Genomic DNA, 22,668 nt, shown 5'->3' on the forward strand with positions numbered 1-22,668 from the left:
CTTGGCCACCGCCCCTCGGGCATGGGGTCCTTCAGGCCTCTGACCCTGACCTCGGACGTGGGGTAGCTCCTCTTGGCCGCGCTCTGTGCGCCGTCGCAGCCGCCTGCGCTCTGTCAGACGCGACTGAGCGACTGAACTGAACTGAACTGATAGTTATTATGGTAATGTGTCATGAAATCTTAGATTTATGTGTTTCTGAAAAGCAATTTGCTTCCAGAATTCCAAAGTGAAGCCAGCTGGTATTCCATACTCAAGGCAACATTGCTTACTGCTTGATGCTCAGAGGACCGCTCATTCACATGACGCTGTAGTCTGTGATCTTACACATAATGGAGGGAGGCCCACAGTAACTACTTTCAGCGCTTCAGCAGTGGACTCAGTTTAGCCAGTCTATCTAAGGCCATCTGCCTTTCTCTCCTGCCAGATTCATTGAGGGTATGATGGATCTGGTTTAGAGGGTAACAAAGTGAGGAGAGCAGGGCTGAGCAAATGCAAAAATGTCTCTCTTCTGTAGGAATGTGTATTTGGCTCTGCAGGCTGTGGCTTTTCCATTAAAATGCATGCTTGGTCTCAAGACAACACCTCAAGCTCCTCAGCCTCTGTGGGCCTAGCTCCATGTTCCAGGAGGCCAGGCTAGAACACGGTCATGCTAATAGCATCAAGCAGAAATGTCCACTGGTCCATTAAGACTTGACACCTAAACACTGCCTACCCTGGTCACCCTGTCTCTATTATGGCCCTGACTTGCCCCTAGGCCTGCTCTCCTCTCCAAGAAAGGGAAAATGGTTAGCAACTTTCAGAAACTAAAACAAACACCAACATTTGCCAACATTAAACTCTGCTGCACAGTTAAATGGACCATAAACTTTTAGAATTTGGAACAAAACTTCAATTCAACCCCCTCCTACAGGTGCTGTGGGCACAAAGACTGTACAGTATATTCTGCCCTGGAAAACAGTCTCAAATTATTTTTGTAAAAAAAAAAAAAAAAAAAAAGGTTGCCTGGAAGAAAGTTTCATCTTGTACTTAGAAAAATAAGCCCAGAGGCAGTGCAGCCTCTTTCTCTCCAGTCTGTTTCCCGCATTCCCAAGAGACAATCCCACCCTACCTGGAAGCCCTCTGGAGATGCTAAAGAAGTAGGACATCTTCTCCTGAGCATGTGCACCATTCCTTCCTGCAGCCCACCACCTTCTGCAAGGCTCACAGTCAGGATACAAGTGATGCTAGTAGAAAGCACAGTCTGAGATCCAGAGGTCTGAGCTCTAGTGCAGGCCCATCATCACTTTCTTGGTGACCTTTGCATGTCACTTCACCTCTTGGGTCTTACTTTCCTCATGCAAAACACTCAGGATTTCGACTTAGATCCCTCCTGGCCCTAAAAATCTAAACAGGAGTAGCATCAATAGAGCAAGCAGATACATGTTTTGCTTCAAGCAGGAGAGATATGTGAATGCAAGAGTGGCTATTAATAATTATAGCCAGCATCAACCAAGACTATTCCGGGGAACCAGGACCCATGGCTGCTACAGTCCTTGGTACCCCACACTGAGGACTGTCCAGAGAGTGCCACTGGCCCTTTCTCCTACGAAAGATTTTGCACCCAAGATGCCAGTAAAAGAGGAACCAAGAGAGTTCTGAATATCCAGTGCTCTTCCTCCATTCTCCAGCTGCTTTTCACCCATTCTCTTCCCGCTCTTCTCTCATCCCATCCTGGGCTCACCATGTTCTAAGTTAACCTGGCAGCAATGCAAAATGATTGAGGACCCAGTTCTGGTCTCAGGCTGCACAGATCCAAATTGCAATTTCATAATTTACCATGACCTTGGGCAAGTTAGTTAAACTCTTAAAACTATAGGCTTTCAAATGTTTCTAAACTGCAATTCACAATAAGAAATATATTTAATGTAGTATTCTAACAAACACACATATACTTATATAAATTGAACCAAAAGGTTTAATAAAAACAATAGTTGTTTTTGATTTGTTCTAAGCACTTATTGACTCATACTTACTAACATGTCTGACCCAATGGACATGAGTTTAAGTAAGATCTGGGAGTTGGTAATAGACACGGAAGCCTGGTGTGCTACAGTACATGGGGTGGCAAGGAATCGTACATGACTGAGTGACTGAACTGAAGCACTTACCACTTATTCGATTGATTCTGTTATATATATATATATATATATAATATATATATATACACACACACATACATGCTACTACTGCTGCTAAGTCACTTCAGTTGTGTCCGACTCTGTGTGACCCCATAGATGGCAGCCCACCAGGCTCCCCCGTCCCTGGGATTCTCCAGGCAAGAGCACTGGAGTGGGTTGCCATTTCCTTCTCCAATGCATGAAAGGGAAAAGTGAAAGCGAAGTAGCTCAGTCGTGTCTGACTCTTCGAGACCCCATGGACTGCAGCCTTCCAGGCTCCTCCGTCCATGGGATTTGCCAGGCAAGAGTACTGGAGTGGGGTCCCATCGCCTTCATATATATATATACACATACATACATATATATATATATATATTTGCTAGTCATGACCCACTCAATCTAGTTCATGGTCTACTAATGGATGGAGACCCACTTTTTGAAAGGCTCTAAACTTTCATTTCCTCATATGTAAAATGAGGATAATAATAATATTTTCTTTCTCATGAAGTTGTTATGAAGATTGATGAAAATATTCATATAAAAGTGTTTGACTTGGAATGTATTAAGTGCTCCATGAATATTAGATGATATTATGACTCAAGGCAGGGCATTGGCAGGAAATTAATCTTGTCATACTTCAAGTACAGGGAGATAGTCTTGGAAATCATATCTCTCAGGAACCTGAATCAAATGGATTTCCCCATGGGGCATGCATAATGTCAAACAAGGGTGGCTTCAAGCTTCTATCATGAAGGCAGTTGGGTGAAGATATGATGGTTGGCATTGTTGCAGAAGCCATTTTGCTGCCATGACGTGACACATCTGAGGAAGAAAAGAACAAAATGATGGAAAGGGCCTGCGTTTTAATGATATTATTGAGTTGCTGAACCAAGCCTAAATCTACTACTTCATTCTTTTTTTTTTTTTTTAATCAATAAAATCCTCTAATATCGAGACTTCATTTTTATGCATACTGACTAATAACCTCCAGTGATATCCTTTCCCTCACCAGCAGGAAGTGTCCCAACATGGAAATGGCCCCTCAGCCTGAGAATGAGCATTCCCTAAAACTTCACTATGGAGTCAGGACTCAGACCACAAAGATACTGCACTGTAGGGAATTCCCCTTCAGTTCCTAGAGGTTCTCTCTCTCTCTATCATGCCTGCAAGGCTCTTGAGAATGCAAGGAACACCTCAGGCCACTCAGTTAGCCATGGCCAAAGGTACGCCTGTGCTCCCTCAGGGGAAAGATGAGGGACTCCAGAACCTGACCTCTTCTCTCCGGTGGAGGTACCACTGACTTCCTTGATTGCTGACAGTTTATTGAACCTCGTCCATGGAGAGAAGACCATTTCAAGATACAGGGCTAGGCTCACCCTGGCCAGCACTCAGTGGATAGCAGAGGAAAACAACTTATAAATTCTCCAATGTTGCTTGGCCCAGAAGGCAATTAGCTTGCTGGTTGGCTGGCTGACTCTGCAACTACTTTCAGTTAAGAGTTCCAAGGGACTGAAAGGTGAATAACCAGCAAGATGTCCTAACACTGAGGACAGAGGAGAATGTTATTTCCACCCTCCTGTGCCTTTGATGGCTGCCTTCCAACTCCAGGGCAAGTTTGCCCATGACCATGAGTGGTATCTGACGGCTGATCCTGGCACAGAATGTGAGTGGATGACAGCTGAGGGCTTGAACCTTCCATCTGAATCATTAGTGATTCCTGCCACTGATTCCAGCCAGGGGAGTCCAAATCTGTCTGTCCTTTCTTTCCCTTATGCTTTAAACTTTCCCTTATTTTAGTCAAAATATGCCAGCTCAGTAATTCTGACAAGCTGAATTTTAAGCCTCTACAATTTCCAAATAATTAGGACAGAGAATGAGTTTGGTGAAATATGGTCAGCTTAAAATAACTAATTCAGTGTTGCAGGAAAAGAATTCAAGCCGAGTCTAAGTGCTTAGCCTAGGACCCTCAGAGGACATATGCCAAGTATTAAGTTATTTTTAAAGGTACACCTAGAGGGGCATTTGATAAAGAAAGAAGATATAGAAACAACTATTTATCAAACACAGATTATCAGGCACTACATTCACGTTCTTTCATGTATGTCTTAGAAAATACATACAGCCTAGGTGTTGTCATTGCCAGTTTTGAAAAATGAAAATGAAAAATAACAACTAAGATCATAAAGCAAGTAAATGTCATAAGCATTTAATGCTTGGCCTTCCTCATACTCCTTCAGTCATACTATTCTGTGCCCCCTGCATCCCAGGAAGAGTGAGTGGTGGAAGAGAAGGTAAAGGGGTGGAAAAAAGAGAAAAGAGGAAAATTTTTTTTTAATTTAATTTTATTTTTAAACTTTATAATATTGTATTAGTTTTGCCAAATATCGAAATGAATCCGCCACATCGAAATGAATCCTGTGTTCCCCATCCTGAACCCTCCTCCCTCCTCCCTCCCCATACTCTCCCTCTGGGTCGTCCCAGTGCACCAGCCCCAAGCATCCAGTATCATGCATCGAACCTGGACTGGCGACTCGTTTCATGCATATTATACATGTTTCAATGCCATTCTCCCAAATCTCCCCACCCTCTCCCTCTCCCACAGAGTCCATAAGACTGATCTATACATCAGTGTCTCTTTTGCTGTCTCGTACACAGGGTTATTGTTACCATCTTTCTAAATTCCATATATATGCATTAGTATACTGTATTGGTGTTTTTCTTTCTGGCTTACTTCACTCTGTATAATAGGTTCCAGTTTCATCCACCTCATTAGAACTGATTCAAATGTATTCTTTTTAATGGCTGAGTAATACTCCATTGTGTATATGTACCACTGCTTTCTTATCCATTCATCTGCTGATGGGCATCTAGGTTGCTTCCATGTCCTGGCTATTATAAACAGTGCTGCGATGAACATTGGGGTACACGTGTCTCTTTCCCTTCTGGTTTCCTCAGTGTGTATGCCCAGGAGTGGGATTGCTGGATGATAAGGCAGTTCTATTTCCAGTTTTTTAAGGAATCTCCACACTGTTCTCCATAGTGGCTGTACTAGTTTGCATTCCCACCAACAGTGTAAGAGAGTTCCCTTTTCTCCACACCCTCTCCAGCTTTTATTGCTTGTAGACTTTTGGATTGCAGCTATTCTGACTGGCGTGATATGGTACCTCATAGTGGTTTTGATTTGCATTTCTCTGATAATGAGTGATGTTGAGCATCTTTTCATGTGTTTGTTAGCCATCTGTATGTCAAGGAAAAGGAAAGAAATGGTTAGAAATTAGAAATGAGAAAGGGAAAGGGTACAAAGGAAGAGAAGGAAGAATGGGTGATGACTTCAGTTCAGTTCAGTCGTGTCCGACTCTTTGTGACTCCATGAACCGCAGCATGCCAGGCCTCCCTGTCCATCACCAACTCCCAAAGTTCACCCAAACCCATGTCCATTTAGTCAGTGATGCCATCCAGCCATCTCGTCCTCTGTTGTTCCCTTCTCCTCCTGCCCTCAATCTTTCCCAGCATCAGGGTCTTTTCAAATGAGTCGGCTCTTTGCATCAGGTGGCCAAAGTATTGTAGTTTCAGCTTCAGCATCAGTCTTTCCAATGAATATTCAGGACTGATTTCCTTTAGGATGGACTGGTTGGGTCTCCTTGCAGTCCAAGGGACTCTCAAGAGTCTTCTCCAATACCACAGTTCAAATGTGCTCAGCTTTCTTTATAGTCCAACTCTCACATCCATACATGACCACTGGAAAAACCATAGCCTTGACTAGACGGACCTTTGTTGACAAAGTAATGTCTCTGCTTTTTAATATGCTGTCTTGGCTTTTTAGAAGAATTTGATGATGCAGAACTTAAAGTGTGAAATACGTCCCTCTGGATTCTCTGGGGGAGCCAGGATGGTTGTAAGACTGTTCTTCCCCATGTCCCAGGTGCAAATGCATCCAGGAAATCTTCCATCTACTGGAAGCAAGAGTTGGGAACCCAGCCTACCTTCTTATTCAGTCATGACCCAAATAAAGGCTCACAGAGTTTCTGATGGTACTGAAGGGGTGATCCCTTTGGCTTTCAGTTACCAAAATGGAAGCATTTGCAGACCTCATTTCTTCTCTGGCCCCAGGCCTTTGGTTGAGTCTTTTAGCTGCAATGAGCAGGTGTTTAGGATTTTTAAAAAAAGGAGGGGGGACCAAATGCATGTTTACTTTCTGGGTTAACCTAGTTCAGCTCTAAGCTCCAAAGTCACCCCTCATTCTTGACTTTGTGATACTGGGGCTCAGCCTCTACAAGCTACATTTCTGCTTTACCTGCTGTATTGCCATTAGGGTCTGTCAATAGGGGGCACTAGAAGATGAGAAGGGGAAGCAGGAATTTGCTCCTTTCTGTTTTCTTGCTAGTCCTGTCAGCATCACTCCAGCAGCAGTTAGTACGATTCTTTTGTCTTCACTTCCAGAACCAGCTTCAATTTATTCCAGTGACAGTATCTGCTGGTTGGCACCCCTTCCCCAGGTGTTAATTCCTGGCTCTGAGGGTCCCTTCTCTGAGTTTCTAAAAAGCCTGCTCTAGCCAGCCAGGAAGCACCCCTCCTGGTTCTAGTTTTCAGCTCTGTAGGGCCCACCTCCAAGCCTCCAGATCCTATTTACCATATCCTTTCCCCTTTGTTCGCTCAGTCCCAGGACAGTGGTTGTTTCCTCAATTTGCTACCTTCATGATACTTCTGTGTTCCTCCTTCACATTTTCAGTCCTTCAATTCCCAATATTAAACATCCTTTATTAGAAAAACCAATAGAGACTTCCCTTGGTGGTCCAGCAGCTAAGACTTCACGCTCCCAGTGCAGAGGACCTGGGTTCAATCCCTGGTCCAGGAACTAGATTCCACATGCCACAGCTCAGAGTCTGCATACCACAATGGAGACTGAAGATCCCACGTGCCGCAACTAAGGCCTGGCCAGCCAAATAAATAATTTTTTTTTTTTAAGAAAAACCAATGGATATATATTTTCTGAACTGATCCTTGCCTGATTTATTATCCTTTTTGTCTCTATACAAGATAATGCTAAGTGATATTCTGAGATTGCACTGCATATAACTTCTGATAAGGATGTGATTCCTTTAGGAAATCAAAAGCATCATTACTCACGTGTTTTTGTAGCTATCTCCTCAGGCAAGGGAAACAGAAGCAAAAACAAGCAAATATAACCTAATCAAATTGAAAAGCTTTGGCAAACAAAAGTAAATCATCAAAAAATGAAAAGACTACCTAATGAATGGGAGAATATATTTGCAAACAGTATGTCTGATAAGAAGCTAATATCCAAAAATGTATACAGAACTCATACAACTCAATATAAAAAGACAATCCAATTAAAAAATGGGCAGAAGACCTGAATAGGCATTTTTCCAAAGAAGATATACAGATGGCCAATAGCACAGGAAAAGAGACTCAACATCATTGATCATCAGGGAAATGCAAATCAAAACCATAATTAGATACCATCTCACACCTGTAAGAATGGCTGTAAGATAAGAAATCACAAGTGTGGGCAAGGATGTGAAGAAAAAAACCCATATGCTCTGTCGGTGGGAATGTAAATTGATACAGTCACTATGGAAAGCAGTATGGAGGTTCCTCAAAAAGTTAAAAATAGAACTACCACACAGTTCAGCAATTTTACTACTGAGTATTTATCCAAAGGAAACAAAAACAACTCAAAAAGCTGTGAAAATAACTCATGTCCATTGACAGATGAATGGATAAAAAGATGTGGTATGTAGACATACATAAATACGCACACATGCACAGAGTGAAATACTACTCAGTCACAAAAAAATTAATGAACTTTTGCAGTTTGTGACAGTGTGGATGGGGCTTGGAGGGTACTTTTTTAGTGAACTAAGTCAGAATGGTAAATACTGTATATTTTTGATTATATGTAGAATCTAAAAAACAAAACAAATGAACAAATGAAACAAAAGCAATCTCATAGATACAGAGAACTAGTGGTTACCACAGGGGATAGTAGTAGGGGAAGGGGAAAAATAGGTGAAGGTAACTAAGAGGTATAAACTGCTGATTATAAAATAAATAAGTTATGGAAGTGTAATGTACAACACAGAATATAGTCAATATTTTATAATAATTTTGTATGGCATATAATCACTATTCTGTACTCCTGAAACTAGTGTAATACTATAAGGCAGCTATATTTCATTAAGTTTTAAAATTTAAATATCAAAACTTAAGAAAACAGTAAAAAATGAAAAAAATAACAAAATTAAGGGCTTAAACATTCCTCATAGTAAATAGAAATTTGTTTATCAAATTTTGGTTGTGTGCCCCAAATTTTATCTTTTGATAATTGTTTAATGTGTTTGTTTTTGTTAAGTGATTAATTATTCTTTGGAATTTAGTACATCAACTAAAATGCCAGGAAATGCTATTCTAAACCAATGGAACTTAAATTTTAAAATAATCTTTGAAAGGAAAGAAAACTATATACATAAATAAAATCAAACAGTCATAGAAACTTAATAGACAAATTTCTATCTGAGGAAAAAAAATGATGCAGCTAACTGAAAGAATGTAAAGAAACATCATTACACAAAATTGCCTTGTCCGTATCTTATTTTTAACAGCTCCAAAAGTGTCCTCATGCCCCCTTGCCGTCCATCTCTCCTTCTGCTCCTGTACCCAGAGGCAACTACTGATCTACTTTCTGTCATTTGATGTTACTTTCCATTTTCTAGGTTTCCATATATATGGAAAGCATGCATTTCTTTTTTGTTTAGCTTATTTCTTGCAGCATAATGATTTTTAGATTCGTCCATATTGTGTGTGTATTAGTGGTTTGTATTGCTAAATGACTAGTGCTAAGTACCTATATTTGCTACTCCATTAAACAACCGATGGACATTTGGATTATTTCCGGTAGCTACTTCAAATAAAGTTGCTGTAAACATTCACGTATAAGTCTTTGTGTAGACACTTAGTATTTATATGGTGGTTTGTTTTGTTTTGTTTTTAACATCACTCTTGTTGTTCAGTCACCAAGTCATGTCCAAATCTTTGTGACCCCAAGGACTGGAGTGCACCAGGCTTCCCTGTCCTCCACTCTGGAGTTTGCTCAAGTTCATGTCCATTGAGTCAGTGATACTGTCTAATCATCTTATCCTCTGCTGCCCTCTTATCCTTTTGCCTTCAATCTTTCCCATCATCAGGATCTTTTCCAAACGGTTGGCACTTTGCATCAGGTAGCCAAAGTATTGGAGCTTCTGCTTAATCATTAGTCCTGCCAATCAATATTAGGGTTGATTTCCTTTAGGATTGACTGGTTTGATCTCCTTGTTGTCCAAGGGACTCTTAAGAGTCTTCTCCAGCACCCTAATTAGAAAGCATCAATTCTTTTGGCCTCAGCCTTTTTTATGGTCTAGCTCTCACATCCATACATGACTACTGGAAAGACCATAGCTTTGACTATACAGACCTTCATTGGCAAAGTAATGTCTCTGCTTTTTAATTGTCTAGGTTTATCATATATTTCCTTCCAAGAAGCAAGTATCTTCTAATTTCATGGCTGTGTTAACCATCCACAGTGACTGTGGATCCCAAGAAAAGAAAATCTGTCACTACTTCTACTTTTTACCTTTCTTTGCTCTGAAGTGATGGGACTGGATGCCATGATATTAACGTTTTGAAAGTTGAGTTTTAAGCTATATTTTCACTCTCCTCTTTTACCCTCATCAAGAGGCTCTTTAGTTCCTCTGTTTTCTGCCATTAGAGTGGTATCATCTGCATGTATGAGGTTGTTGATATTTTGCCTGACAATCTTGATTTCAGCTTATGACTCTTCCAGGCTGGCACTTCACATGATGTATTCTGCATATAAGTTCAATAAGCAGAGTGACAATATACAGCCTTGTCATACTCCTTTCCCAATTTTGAATCAGTCAGCTGTTCCATGTAAGGCTCTAACTGTTGCTTCTTGACATAACATCACTATTATGTTGTTATAGCCTCCCTGGTGGTTCAGACAGTAAAGAATCTGCCTGCAATATGGGAGACCCAGGTTCAGTCCCTGGGTAGGGAAAATTCTCTGGAGAAGGGAATGGCAATCCACTCCAGTGTTCTTGCCTGGAGAATTCCATAGACAGAGGAGCCTGGTGGGCTACAATTCATGGGCTTACAAAGAGTCAGACCTGACTGAGTGACTAAACTTTCACTTTCAGCCTCAGCTCACACTCAAACACATTTGCATTAATGACTTACATGAAGTTTAAAGATAGTGATGAAAAGTGACAAAAATATAACTCAGAATTACTTTTGCAAATAGAAGATTAAAACTGTTGGTAAAGTTAACATATGAGGGTGATGAGTTAGACAAGCAATTGAAGCAAGAAAAGTATGAGCAGGAAAAAATGACAGTGAATTTCCAGAATTTAATTTTAGTAACTTATGAATTCTTTTGTCCCATTTGCATTTTTAGTCATGAGTCTCAGTGGGCATAAAAGCATCAAGGCTTTTGTAATATTATTCAAATAAAGCTCAACAACTTATCTATAAAATCAATGGAATTTTTCCAACAGAAGATACAAAATAACACTTCATTTTGAAATTAACTAACTAAAGGCTTGGAGAGAATAAAAGTACAAATATGACTTTCACAGTTGCATACCTGACAGCAAAAATAAATAGAACTGACACCATTGGTAAGAGGTGTACAAAGCCAACCAGAAAGATCAGTTCAGTTCAGTCACTCAGTCGTGTCCAACTCTTTGCAACCCCATGGACTGAAGCATGCCAGACTTCCCTGTCCATCACCGACTCCTGGAGCTTGCTCAAACTCATGTCCGTTGAAATGATGATACCATCCAACCATTTCATCCTCTGTCTCATTCTCCTGCCTTCAATCTTTACCAGCATCAGATTTTTTCCAATTAGTCAGTTATTTGCATCAGGTGGCCAAAGTATTGGCGTTTCTGCTTCAGCATCAGTCCTTCCAAAGAATATTCAGGATTGATTTCCCTTAGGATTGACTGATTTGATCTCCTTGAAGTCCAAGGGACTCTCACGAGTCTTCTCCAACACTACAGTTCAAAACCATCAATTCTTTGGCACACAGCCTTCTTTATAGTCCAACTTTCACAATCACACATGACTACTGGAAAAACTATAGCCTTGACTAGATGGACCTTTATTGACAAAGTAATGTCTCTGCTTTTGAATATGCTGTCTAGGTTGGACATAGTTTTGCATCCAAGGAGCAAGCGTCTTTTAATTTCATGGCTGCAGTCACCATCTGCAGTGATTTTGGAGCCCAAGAAAAGAAATTCTGTCACTGTATACATTGTTTCCCCATCTATTTGCCATGAAGTGATGAGACTGGATGCCATGATCTTCATTTTTTGAATGTTGAGTTTTAAGCCAGCTTTTTCACTCTCCTCTTTCATGTTCATCAAGAGGCTCTTTAGTTCTTCTTCTCTTTCTGACATAAGGGTGGTGTTATCTGGATATCTGAGGTTATTGATATTTCTCCCAGAAATCTTGATTCCAGCTTGTGCTTCATCCAGTCTGGCATTTCACATGTACTCTGCACATGATTTAAATAAGCAGGGTGACAATATACAGCCTTGACGTACTCCTTTCCCTATTTGGAACCAGTCTGTTGTTCCAGGTCCAGTTCTAACTATTGCCTCTTGACCTGCATACAGATTTCTCAGGAGGCAGGTCAGGTGGACTGGTATTCCCATCTCTTTAAGAATTTTCCAGTTTGTCATGATCCACACAGTCAAAGGCTTTGGTGTAGTCAATAAAGCAGAGGTAGATGTTTTTCTGGAACTCTCACTTTTTCTATGATCCAAGGGATGTTGGCAATTTAATCTCTGGTTCTTCTGCCTTTTCTAAATCCAGCTTGGACATCTGGAAATTCTCAGTTCATGTACTGCTGAAGCCTGGCTTGGAGAACTTTGAGTATTACTTTGCTAGCATGTGAGATAAGTGCAATTGTGCAGAAGCTTTAATATTCTTTGGCATTGCCTTTCTTTGGGGTCAAAATGAAAACTGATATTTTCCAGTCCTGTGGCCACTGCTGAGTTTTCCAAATTTGCTGGCATATTGAATGCAGCACTTTAACAGCATCATCTTTTAGGATATGAAATAGCTCACCTGAAATTCCTTCGCCTCCACTAGCTTTGTTCATAGTGATGCTTCCTAAGGCCCACTTGACTTCACATTCCAGGATGTCTGGCTCTAGGTGAGTGATCACACCATTACGGTTATCTGGGTCATGAAGATCTTTTTTGTATAGTTCTTATGTGTATTCTTGCCACCCCTTCTAAATATCTTCTGCTTCTGTTAAGACCATACAATTTCTGTCCTTTATTGTGCCCATTTTGCATGGAATATTCCCTTGTTTTTTCTGATTTTCCTGAAGAGATCCCTAGTCTTTCCCATTCTATTGTTTTCCTCTATTTTTTTTTTTTTTTGCATTGATCACTGAGGAAAGCTTTCTTATCTCTCCTTGCTATTCTTTGGAGCTCTGTATTCAGATGAATATATCTTTCATTTTTCTCCTTTGCCTATCACCTCTCTTCTTTTCTTAGCTATTTGTAAGGCCTCCTCAGACAACCATTTTGCCTATTTGCTTTTCTTTTTCTTGGGGATAGTCTTGATCACTGTCTCCTATACAACATCACGAACCTCCATCCATAGTTCTTCAGGCACCCTGTCTGTCAGATCTAACCCCTTAAATCTGTCACTTCCATTGTATAATGAGAAGGGATTTGATTTAGGTCATACCTGAATGGTCTAGTGGTTTTCCCTACTTTCTTCAATTTAAGTCCGAATTTTGCAATAAGGGGTTCATTATCTGAGCCATGAACTCAGAGTTCATGATCTGAGTCAGCTCCCAGTCTTATTTTTGCTGACTGTATAGAGCTTCTCCATCTTCAGCTGCAAAGAATATAATAGATGTGATTTTGGTATTGACCATCTGGTGATATCTATGTGTAAAGTTGTCTCTTGTGTTGTTGGCCCAAGGTGTTTGCTATGACCAGTGCATTCTCTTGGCAAAACTCTGTTAGCCTTTGCCCTGCTTCATTTTGTACTCCATGACCAAACTTGCCTATTACTCCAGGTGTCTCTTGACTTCCTATTTTTGCATTCCAGTCCCCTATGATGAAAAGGACATCTTTTTGTGGTTTTAGTTCTAGAAGGTCTTGTAGGTGTTCATAGAACTGTTCAGCTTCAGCTTCTTAACCAGCTTCTTCAACTTAACAGTTCAACTTAACCAGAAAGATAATGTCTATTAAATGTTCAGAAATAAATCAGAATGAACTATGAAACCAATTACTTTTGGAAATGACTGTATTACCTGTTGCCTAATATCCATGTCATGTGTTGTAAAAAAAAGAAATTGTTAATTCCTGGTGTATATTAGAATTGCATAAAACATAGTGATGTTAAATATAAAAAATTAAATAGGATTCTCATATGAAGGAGAAGTGCATGACAAATTTCTGTATTTTTAATTACTGAAATCCCAGGTTACAGAATTAGAATTTTCTTCCTTAGTTGATTCTTGCTTTATGCAATTTATATTGATAGGTAAATGAGAAAGGATGTAGCTACTTGAGGAAGAGAAGTGGCTTCTGAATGTCTGCCTGCATGTGGTTTACTGACAGAGAATAACCACTGGCTAAGAAAGAAAGAATCTCCTGGCCTTCGTTTAGTGTTGACAGAAGTGGTGAGGATGTTTAATATTGTCAACTTTCAGGCACTGAATGTACTTACATTGAGAGCATCATTCAAAGAAAGGAATGCCAGATGTGAACATTCCTTTTTCCACACTTAAATATTCTGCTCTTGAGGAGAAATCTCATTCTTCATTTCATATACATTTTTGAAATGAAGAACAAGATAAAAATATTGTTTCAAGACTATGAAGTCAGTTAAGAATAATATCGATTACAAGGAACGTATAGAAATAACATATGCCAGTAATATACTCAGTAGAGTGAACCATCTAAATCCATCTCTCCAAACCAAAGTGTCAGGATTAAGACTGAAGATAAGTAGTTGAGATTTCTTAGGAAGCCAGATATGAAGGCAAAGAGTTGATTGCCCAATGCCTCTTCCATGGAGTCTGGAGATTTCTTTCACTCTTCAGAAAACATACTCAGTAGCTCTATTGGAGCTTTTAAATACCATATCCAAATGCTGCAGCAGATGGTGGCATTTCTGGGGCAAACACAAGCAAACAGTGTATTCCAAATCCATCGCTTCTCTTTCAAGGGTGGAATTAGTCTACCTTCCAACTTTGAAGGGTAATATCCTTATCAATCCATGATCTAAAGGAACTCTGACCATCCCAGTGGGAAAAGACTCATTTGAAAACACTAGGAAGACCTAAGATTCAAGATATATATCCTTGAGCTGGATAAAAGGTTATCGAATAAAACAATTATTTTTAATATAATTTTAAGAAGTTATTTTATTTTTATTATTTGTAAATGCTCATGTTTTTCAAATTTTGCTTAAAATCTATAGATTATTAATAAATAGTTAAGTGATTCGGAGATGCTGACTATTTGGAAAGCACTAAGGTATTCCACGGAGAAGGCAATGGCACCCCACTCCAGTACTTTTGCCTGGAAAATCTCATGGACAGAGGAGCCTGGTGGGCTGCAGTCCATGGGGTCGCTAGAGTCGGACAGACTGAGTGACTTCACTTTCACTTTTCACTTTCATGCATTGGAGAAGGAAATGGCAACCCACTCCAGTGTTCTTGCTTGGAGAATCCCAGGGATGGGGAAGCCTGGTGGGCTGCCGTCTATGGGGTCGCACAGAGTCGGACACGACTGAAGCGACTTAGCAGCAGCAGCAGCAGCAAGGTATTCCAATTCGCAAAAGTCGAACGAGACTGAGCGACTGAACTGAACTGAACTGAAGGTATTCCAATGTCGGTGGCTACTGGGGAAATAAAAGAGATTAATCTGAGATGTTTTAGAGAGTAAAAGAATGTGAAATACAATATTCTTCAATCAAAAAGGAATGTCAGGTCAGTCATACCACCTGACTGGTGACTGTCTCGAGTTTGAGTACCTGGGTTTGCAGATGTTCAGTAAGGGTATGATTTCCTGTTACTCCACATAATGGATGACCCCGGACTGGATCTACTAGGGCGCACATTACTCTTTCATCTGAGCAAACACAGATGAGCCCTTTGGTGCTGCTTAAGCTCTATAAGCCTTCTTAATACCAAATTGAACTCAGCTAAGTTCAGGTGGCTAAAATTGTGCTTTTGTTATGAAAGCAGTAGCCAGAAAATGCAAACTCTTTGAGTTACCTAGCCCAGCTATTTCCTTCAGAATCCAAGCCTGAGCCGAGCATTTTTTTATTTTGTCTTCTCAGACTAGGTAGCGCTCCCTTGTTGCAGACTCTTAGAGAACTTCAGGAAGCTGGGGGCATAGCCCACTTTTGAAGGGGAGTTTTCAGACCAGATTTAAAACTCATTACTGGACTTACGTAAGTGAGGGCATTGGTAGAGCCCAGCATGAATGGAGTAGGAGGCATTTAGGAAAAGAGGCACAAATAGCAAAATAAGAGAAGCCATGGAAGAAACCAGAAGCAGCAGCAACTGGCGCCAAAGAGAAGATTGTTTTCTGACAGAATTTATAGATGTCTTTTGAAAAAAGAAAGAAAAGAGCGAAAGCAATTTCTTCATTTGTCTTGGCTCAGTCACATGTCAGTCACACAGGATCAATCCAACCATGGATGTTGATTATTTCCTTTCCTTCATGTCTGCTAGTGTATTTTTCTGCTCAGCCTGGGGCCCTTTCCTGATTTTGTTTGTTCACTAAGGCACAGAAGAAATCAAAGTCTCTGTTCTCAGGCTCTCCTTGAAGGATTGTGAAGAGAGCTGACTCAGGGAAGAAGAATCACCTCACCTTAACAACTTCCCTGCCAGCTCCATGCCACACCGCAGGGCCTCAGGTGCAGTACTCTGCATTGTGCTGTAAAAGAAGTTCCAGTCCTCCTCAAAAGCCTTCATTATTATAATCAGCCTATAAAGAAGCCACTTTTCATAGCTCTGTAGATATTTAATATTTAAAATAATTTCCCCCTGTTTTGAGGTTGTAAGAATGCTATAGGGGCCCACTAGATTCCAGGTTTCCAGCATATAGCACCAAAGGGAAGGATCTGATCTTTCATGCTTATCATTAAACAAATCCCTCCCTGTGGCATCTTCTTTCCTCAAAATGTCTAAAAACAAGCTACTGTGAAAAAGACTACGTGGTTATGACAGAAGGTTGGTGTTTTTTCACAGCTCTTTACTCTCAGCAATATCATCTTCCGCTTTTGTACAACATAGAGTAACAGGTGGGAGATAGTTTGATGGGAGAGCCAGAAAATCTGGTGAGTTTTTTCAAAACATGGGTCTTTTGATTTTATTAAAAAAACAAAACTTCATCACTAAGTATTCAGCATGCATGTGCTCCAAGGTAGCTATGAAAGATTCTGATTCTGTATTCTCCAGCAACTAGGTCAAAGGGTTGGCTTTGAAGCAGAAATACTGGCAGGAAGTTGCCAAGGTTGATTTTCGAAGTCAAAAAGTTCACAGTGTCATTTGAGGATTTTTCAAGATAAAAATGCAAAAATGTGAAAGAGAAAAATCCACCCTTTCAAACTGGCCAGTGGAGGGAGTTTTTTCACACCTGCCTTCTTTGAGGAAGCATTTCTTAAGCATGCTCAGAGAGAGCATAGGAGCTTTTGCCCTATGCATCTCTTCCATCAGGCTTTTCCTAAGTTTCATCCTTTCTAATGAACCAGTAATACTAAGTAAACCATTCCTGAGTTTGTGAGCCATTCTACCAAGTTATCAAACTCAAAGAAGGGGGCATGTGAACTCCCAATTCATAGTCGGTTGATCAGAAGTACAGGAGACTGGCAACTTGCAATTGGCATCTGAAGTGGTGGCGGTCTTAACAGGACTGAGACCTTAACCTTTGGGGTCTGCAGTTATTCTAATTACTGTTAGAATTGAATTGACTTGTAGGACAGTCAGTTGGTATCTGGAGAGGTGGAGAATAGATTGGTGTGGGAGAAAAATCCCACACACTTGGTGTCAAAAGTGGTATTGGAAACAGCTCAAGAACATACTGATTTGACCTGGAAGTAATAATCAGGAAGGCTATCAGTGAGGTCATTTTTCAAGAATGAATTGATTTGTGGCAACAGGAAAGGGACCAAGTTTAGAAAGACATGGAGGTTTGGGGGAGCTTATCATATGGGAGGAAGAGTGAGTAGGGTGGATTAGGGCTGCATGCCATGGGAACCCACTGAGGAGAGGCAGGTAGAGAATGTGAGAATGAATCAAGGACTTGAGCATGACAGACTTTAAATGTCACTGAAGAGAGCATACAGTACTAGAGGAATGACATGAAATCTGAGAGTCAGAAAGCTCTTTCTGGCTGGCCACGTGGAATAATTGGAGAGGGACTTGTTTAGGAAAGCACTATGCTAGTCCAGGTCCCAATTTTTGCTTTTAATAGTAAGGGCTTGAACTAAGGTAGTAGTCGTAGGATTGGCATGAGGAAATAGCTCAGGAAATATTAATGAGTCAGAATTGATCATGCCTTTGTGGCTGGATGGACATGGGAGTCTGAAATGAACCATCCTGGACTTCTTCTTCCCCTTTACTCCCATGCCCATCCAGCCACAAAGGCATGATCATGAGCCTGGAGAGAGGGAACATGAGAAATGTGTGTTCTGAGAGGCTGTAAGCATGAGTTGCATATATCAAGTTTAATGCATTGGTGATACATTTAGGAGCAGAAGTTTCAGATCTGGACTAGAGATTCAGATCTGAAAGATACTCGAATATGAAGGCCCCCCAAGCTGATGAAACAGACCCGAGGGCTCATGAGATGGCAGACAGCCAGCTTAACTTCAGATATTTGAACACTGTGTGTTGGGGGGAAGCAGGGAGTGATTTTCTCAGTCATTGAAAGAAGCTTGATCAGTGTCTCAGAACAAGTTCTGAGATGAAACAAGGAGAACTCTACTCTGAGTTTGCGGATCCCCACTCCCTGGCTGTGAGCATAAGGGATAGATGGATGGTCAGTACACATGTTGAAACCAAACATGCCCCCAAAGTAGATCACAGGTACGTTTTTGAAACAGTTGTGCCCATTTTCCCATGCCCCATTTTCTTGCTGGGATGTCCCTTGGACGTTTGGAACTCTTTTTTGTTTGCTTAGGCTTCCCAGGCCCCTCAGCCAGGAGCTGCTATTTTCCCCATCTTCCAGATCCCCTGTGTAAGAGAACGGATTCATTTTCAGGCCGGTCTGTCTCCACCTGACTCCAGAGAAGTGGCTCAATAGTCTCAGGTCCTCTGATTTTCTAAACCAGGACTACAATCTGTTGAAACCAGAAGCAGCAATCTCTTTTTTCACAAAGTTTATTTTTTAGGGGAAATGGGAGGAATTCATAAAAGATTTACCCTTCATTTTGACTCACTGCCCTGACTGCAGGACACGATCTCCTTGAAAGGTTGATTCTTACCTTCACAGCCAGATCAATCAGCATGCAGATCAATCGACATGCAGGAATAACTTGACCCAGGCTCCGAGCATGCAGTGGCCTTAAGCCCTGGGGTGAAGGATACGGCATGTGCTTTCTGTTTCTAGAATTATAGCACTCATGTACAGAAGACTCAGGAGAATGACTTTAAAGGCACATCTCTTGCCAGGAGTCCTTGCCCCCTAACTTTCCTAAAATTAATCTTATGTGGACAGATGACTCTGCTTTCCCAGTAGGAGCGGCCCTCAGACTTCTAATGTGGGTCCACACTGTGGAAGAAGCCAGCTCAGGCTGAGCATGGTGAGTGCCTGGCAGACGTGGCTGCTGGCTTTGGGTGAGAACGTATTCCTGATCCATCAGAATAATGACTTAAGCATGTTCTCGGCAGGTTCCCAGTGTGATCTCACAAGGGTACCCCATCCCCTCTGCACGATGTGTTGTACTTGGAGTCCTTCCCCATTTCAATTTCAGTATCAGTCGGAGGGAAAGAGCAAAACAGCATTCCTTCATGTAGATAACCAGTAGGCTGCTGGCTACTCCTGGCTGGTAACATAACTCCACCAGTGTATTCTGGCAGCTGGGTTTACTTAAGGGAGAAGACAGACGTTTCCCTGCTCAGACACAGAGCTGCTAAACACGACTCCAGTAGCCTCCTTGCTGTCTGTAAAAATAAAATCCTTGAGGAGAAACAGCAGTAATGGACCAGTCTCTTAAGCACAAACCCCAGATCTGCCTCTTACAAGCTGTGTGGCCTTATTCACTCATTTATTCATTTAAGAAATATGTGTGGAATACATACCACATGGCAGGCAGGCTCCTTAGAACAGCTAGCTGATTTTGTTAAGCCTCAGTTTCCTCATCTGAAAAATGGGGTTAATAATACATACCTCCTGGGGCTATGTGAGGAAAATATGAGATAGTGGGCATAAAGCCTGTAGCACAGGTGTCAGACAAAGGAAGTCCTCAATTAAGGGTGACTGTCATAGGGATTATTCCATTTACCCCAGCCCATGCTAACATCCTACCCCATGAGGAACCCCTGACAATACCTGCATGTCTTTCTCAGCCCTCATCTGGTACAGAGCTCACCTTTTTATCCCTCCTGTCTTAGCTGATATTCACTGATTTGGAGCTCATGGTCGATGACAGGAGTCACCACCTCTGTCCTGGCTTCTGAGCATATCTTTGCTGTCAGTTGCTCACCATGTTCTTTCCACTGATTTTCTCTAGGGTCAGTTCAGTTCATTTCAGTTCAGTCGCTCAGTCGTGTCCGACTCTTCACGACCCCATGAATCACAGCATGCCAGGCCTCCCTGTCCATCACAACTCCCAGAGTTCAATCAGACTCATGTCCATCAAGTCAGTGATGCCATCCAGCCATCTCATCCTGTGTCGTCCCCTTCTCCTCCTGCCCCCAATCCCTCGCAGCATCAGAGTCTTTTCCAATGAGTCAACTCTTCACATGAGGTGGCCAAAGTATTGGAGTTTCAGCTTTAGCATCATTCCTTCCAAAGAAATCCCAGGGCTGATCTCCTTCAGAATGGACTGGTTGGATCTCCTTGCAGTCCAAGGGACTCTCAAGAGTCTTCTCCAACACCACAGTTCAAAAGCATCAATTACTCAGCGCTCAGCTTTCTTCACAGTCCAACTCTCACATCCATGCATGACCACTGGAAAAACCAAAGCCTTGACTAGATGGATATTTGTTGGCAAAGTAATGTCTCTATTTTTCAATATGCTATCTAGGTTGGTCATAAGTTTTCTTCCAAGGAGTAAGCATCTTTTAATTTCATGGTTGAAGTCACCATCTGCAGTGATTTTGGAGCCCAGAAAAATAAAGTCTGACACTGTTTCCACTGTTTCCCCATCTATTTCCCATGAAGTGATGGGACCAGATGCCATGATCTTCGTTTTCTGAATGTTGAGTTTTAAGCCAACTTTTTCACTCTCCTCTTTCACTTTCATCAAGAGGCTTTTTAGTTCCTCTTCACTTTCTGCCACAAGGGTGGTGTCATCTGCATATCTGAGGTTATTGATATTTCTCCCAGCAATCTTGATTCCAGCTTGTGCTTCTTCCAGCCCAGCATTTCTCATGATGTACTCTGCATAGAAGTTAAATAAGCAGGGTGACAATATACAGCCTTGACGTACTCCTTTTCCTATTTGGAACCAGTCTGTTATTCCATGTCCAGTTCTAACTGTTGCTTCCTGACCTGCATACAGATTTCTCAAGAGGCAGGTCAGGTGGTCTGGTATTCCCATCTCTTTGAGAATTTTCCACAATTTATTGTAACCCACACAGTCAAAGGCTTTGGCATAGTCAATAAAGCAGAAATAGATGTTTTCCTGGAACTTTCTTGCTTTTTCGATGATCCAGCGGTTTTTGGCAATTTGGTCACTGGTTCCTCTGCCTTTTCTAAAACCAGCTTGAACATCTGGAAGTTGACGGTTCACATATTGCTGAAGCCTGGCTTGGAGAATTTTGAGCATTACTTTACTAGTGTGTGAGATGAGTGCAATTGTGCGATAGTTTGAGCATTCTTTGGCATTGCCTTTCTTTGGGATTGGAATGAAAACTGACCTTTTCCAGTCCTGTGGCCACTGCTGAGTTTTCCAAATTTGCTGGCATAGAGTGCAGCACTTTCACAGCATCATATTTCAGGATTTGAAATAGCTCAACTGGAATTCCATCACCTCCACTAGCTTTGTTCGTAATGATGCTTTCTAAGGCCCACTTGACTTCACATTCCAGGAGGTCTGGCTCTAGGTCAGTGATCACACCATCATGATTATCTGGGTGGTGAAGATCTTTTTTGTACAGTTCTTCTGTGTATTCTTGCCACCTCTTGTTGATATCTTCTGCTTCTGTTAGGTCCATACCATTTCTGTCCTTTATCGAGCACATCTTTGCATGAAATGTTCCCTTGGTATCTCTAATTTTCTTGAAGAGATCTCTAGTCTTTCCCATTCTATTGTTTTCCTCTATTTCTTTGCATTGATCGCTGAGGAAGGCTTTCTTATCTCTTCTTGCTATTCTTTGGAACTCTGCATTCAGATGCTTATATCTTTCTTTTTCTCCTTTGCTTTTTGCTTCTCTTCTTTTCACAGCTAGTTGTAAGGCCTCCCCAGACAGCCATTTTGCTTTTTTGCATTTCTTTTCCATGGGGATGGTCTTGATCCCTGTCTCCTGTACAATGTCACGAACCTCAGTCCATAGTTCATCAGGCACTCTATCAGATCTAGGCCCTTAAATCTATTTCTCACTTCCACTGTATAATCATAAGGGATTTGATTTAGGTCATACCTGAATGGTCTAGTGGTTTTTCCCTACTTTCTTCAATTTAAGTCTGAATTTGGCAATAAGGAGTTCATGATCTGAGCCACAGTCAGCTCCCGGTCTTCTTTTTGTTGACAGTATAGAGCTTCTCCATCTTTGGCTGCAAAGAATATAATAAATCTGATTTCAGTATTGACCATCTGGTGATGTCCATGTGTAGAGTCTTCTCTTGTGTTGTTGGAAGAGGGTGTTTGCTAGGATCAGTGCACTTTCTTGGCAAAACTCTATTAGTCTTTGCCCTGCTTCATTCCGTATTCCAAGGCCAAATTTGCCTGTTACTCCAGGTGTTTCTTGACTTCCTATTTTTGCATTCCAGTCCCCTATAATGAAAAGGACATCTTTTTGGGGTGTTAGTTCTAAAAGGTCTTGTAGGTCTTCATAGAACCGTTCAACTTTGGCTTCTTCAGCATTACTGGTTGGGGCATAGACTTGGATGACTATGATATTGAATGGTTTGCCTTGGAAATGAACAGAGATCATTCTGTCGTTTTTGAGATTGCATCCAAGTACTGCATTTCGAACTCTTTTGTTGACCATGATGGCTACTCCATTTCTTCTGAGGGATTCCTGCCCGCAGTAGTAGATATAATGGTCATCTGAGTTAAATTC

The sequence above is a fragment of the Bos mutus genome, chromosome 10 (genome assembly GCF_027580195.1).
Source record: "Bos mutus isolate GX-2022 chromosome 10, NWIPB_WYAK_1.1, whole genome shotgun sequence".
Lineage (NCBI taxonomy): Eukaryota > Metazoa > Chordata > Mammalia > Artiodactyla > Bovidae > Bos > Bos mutus.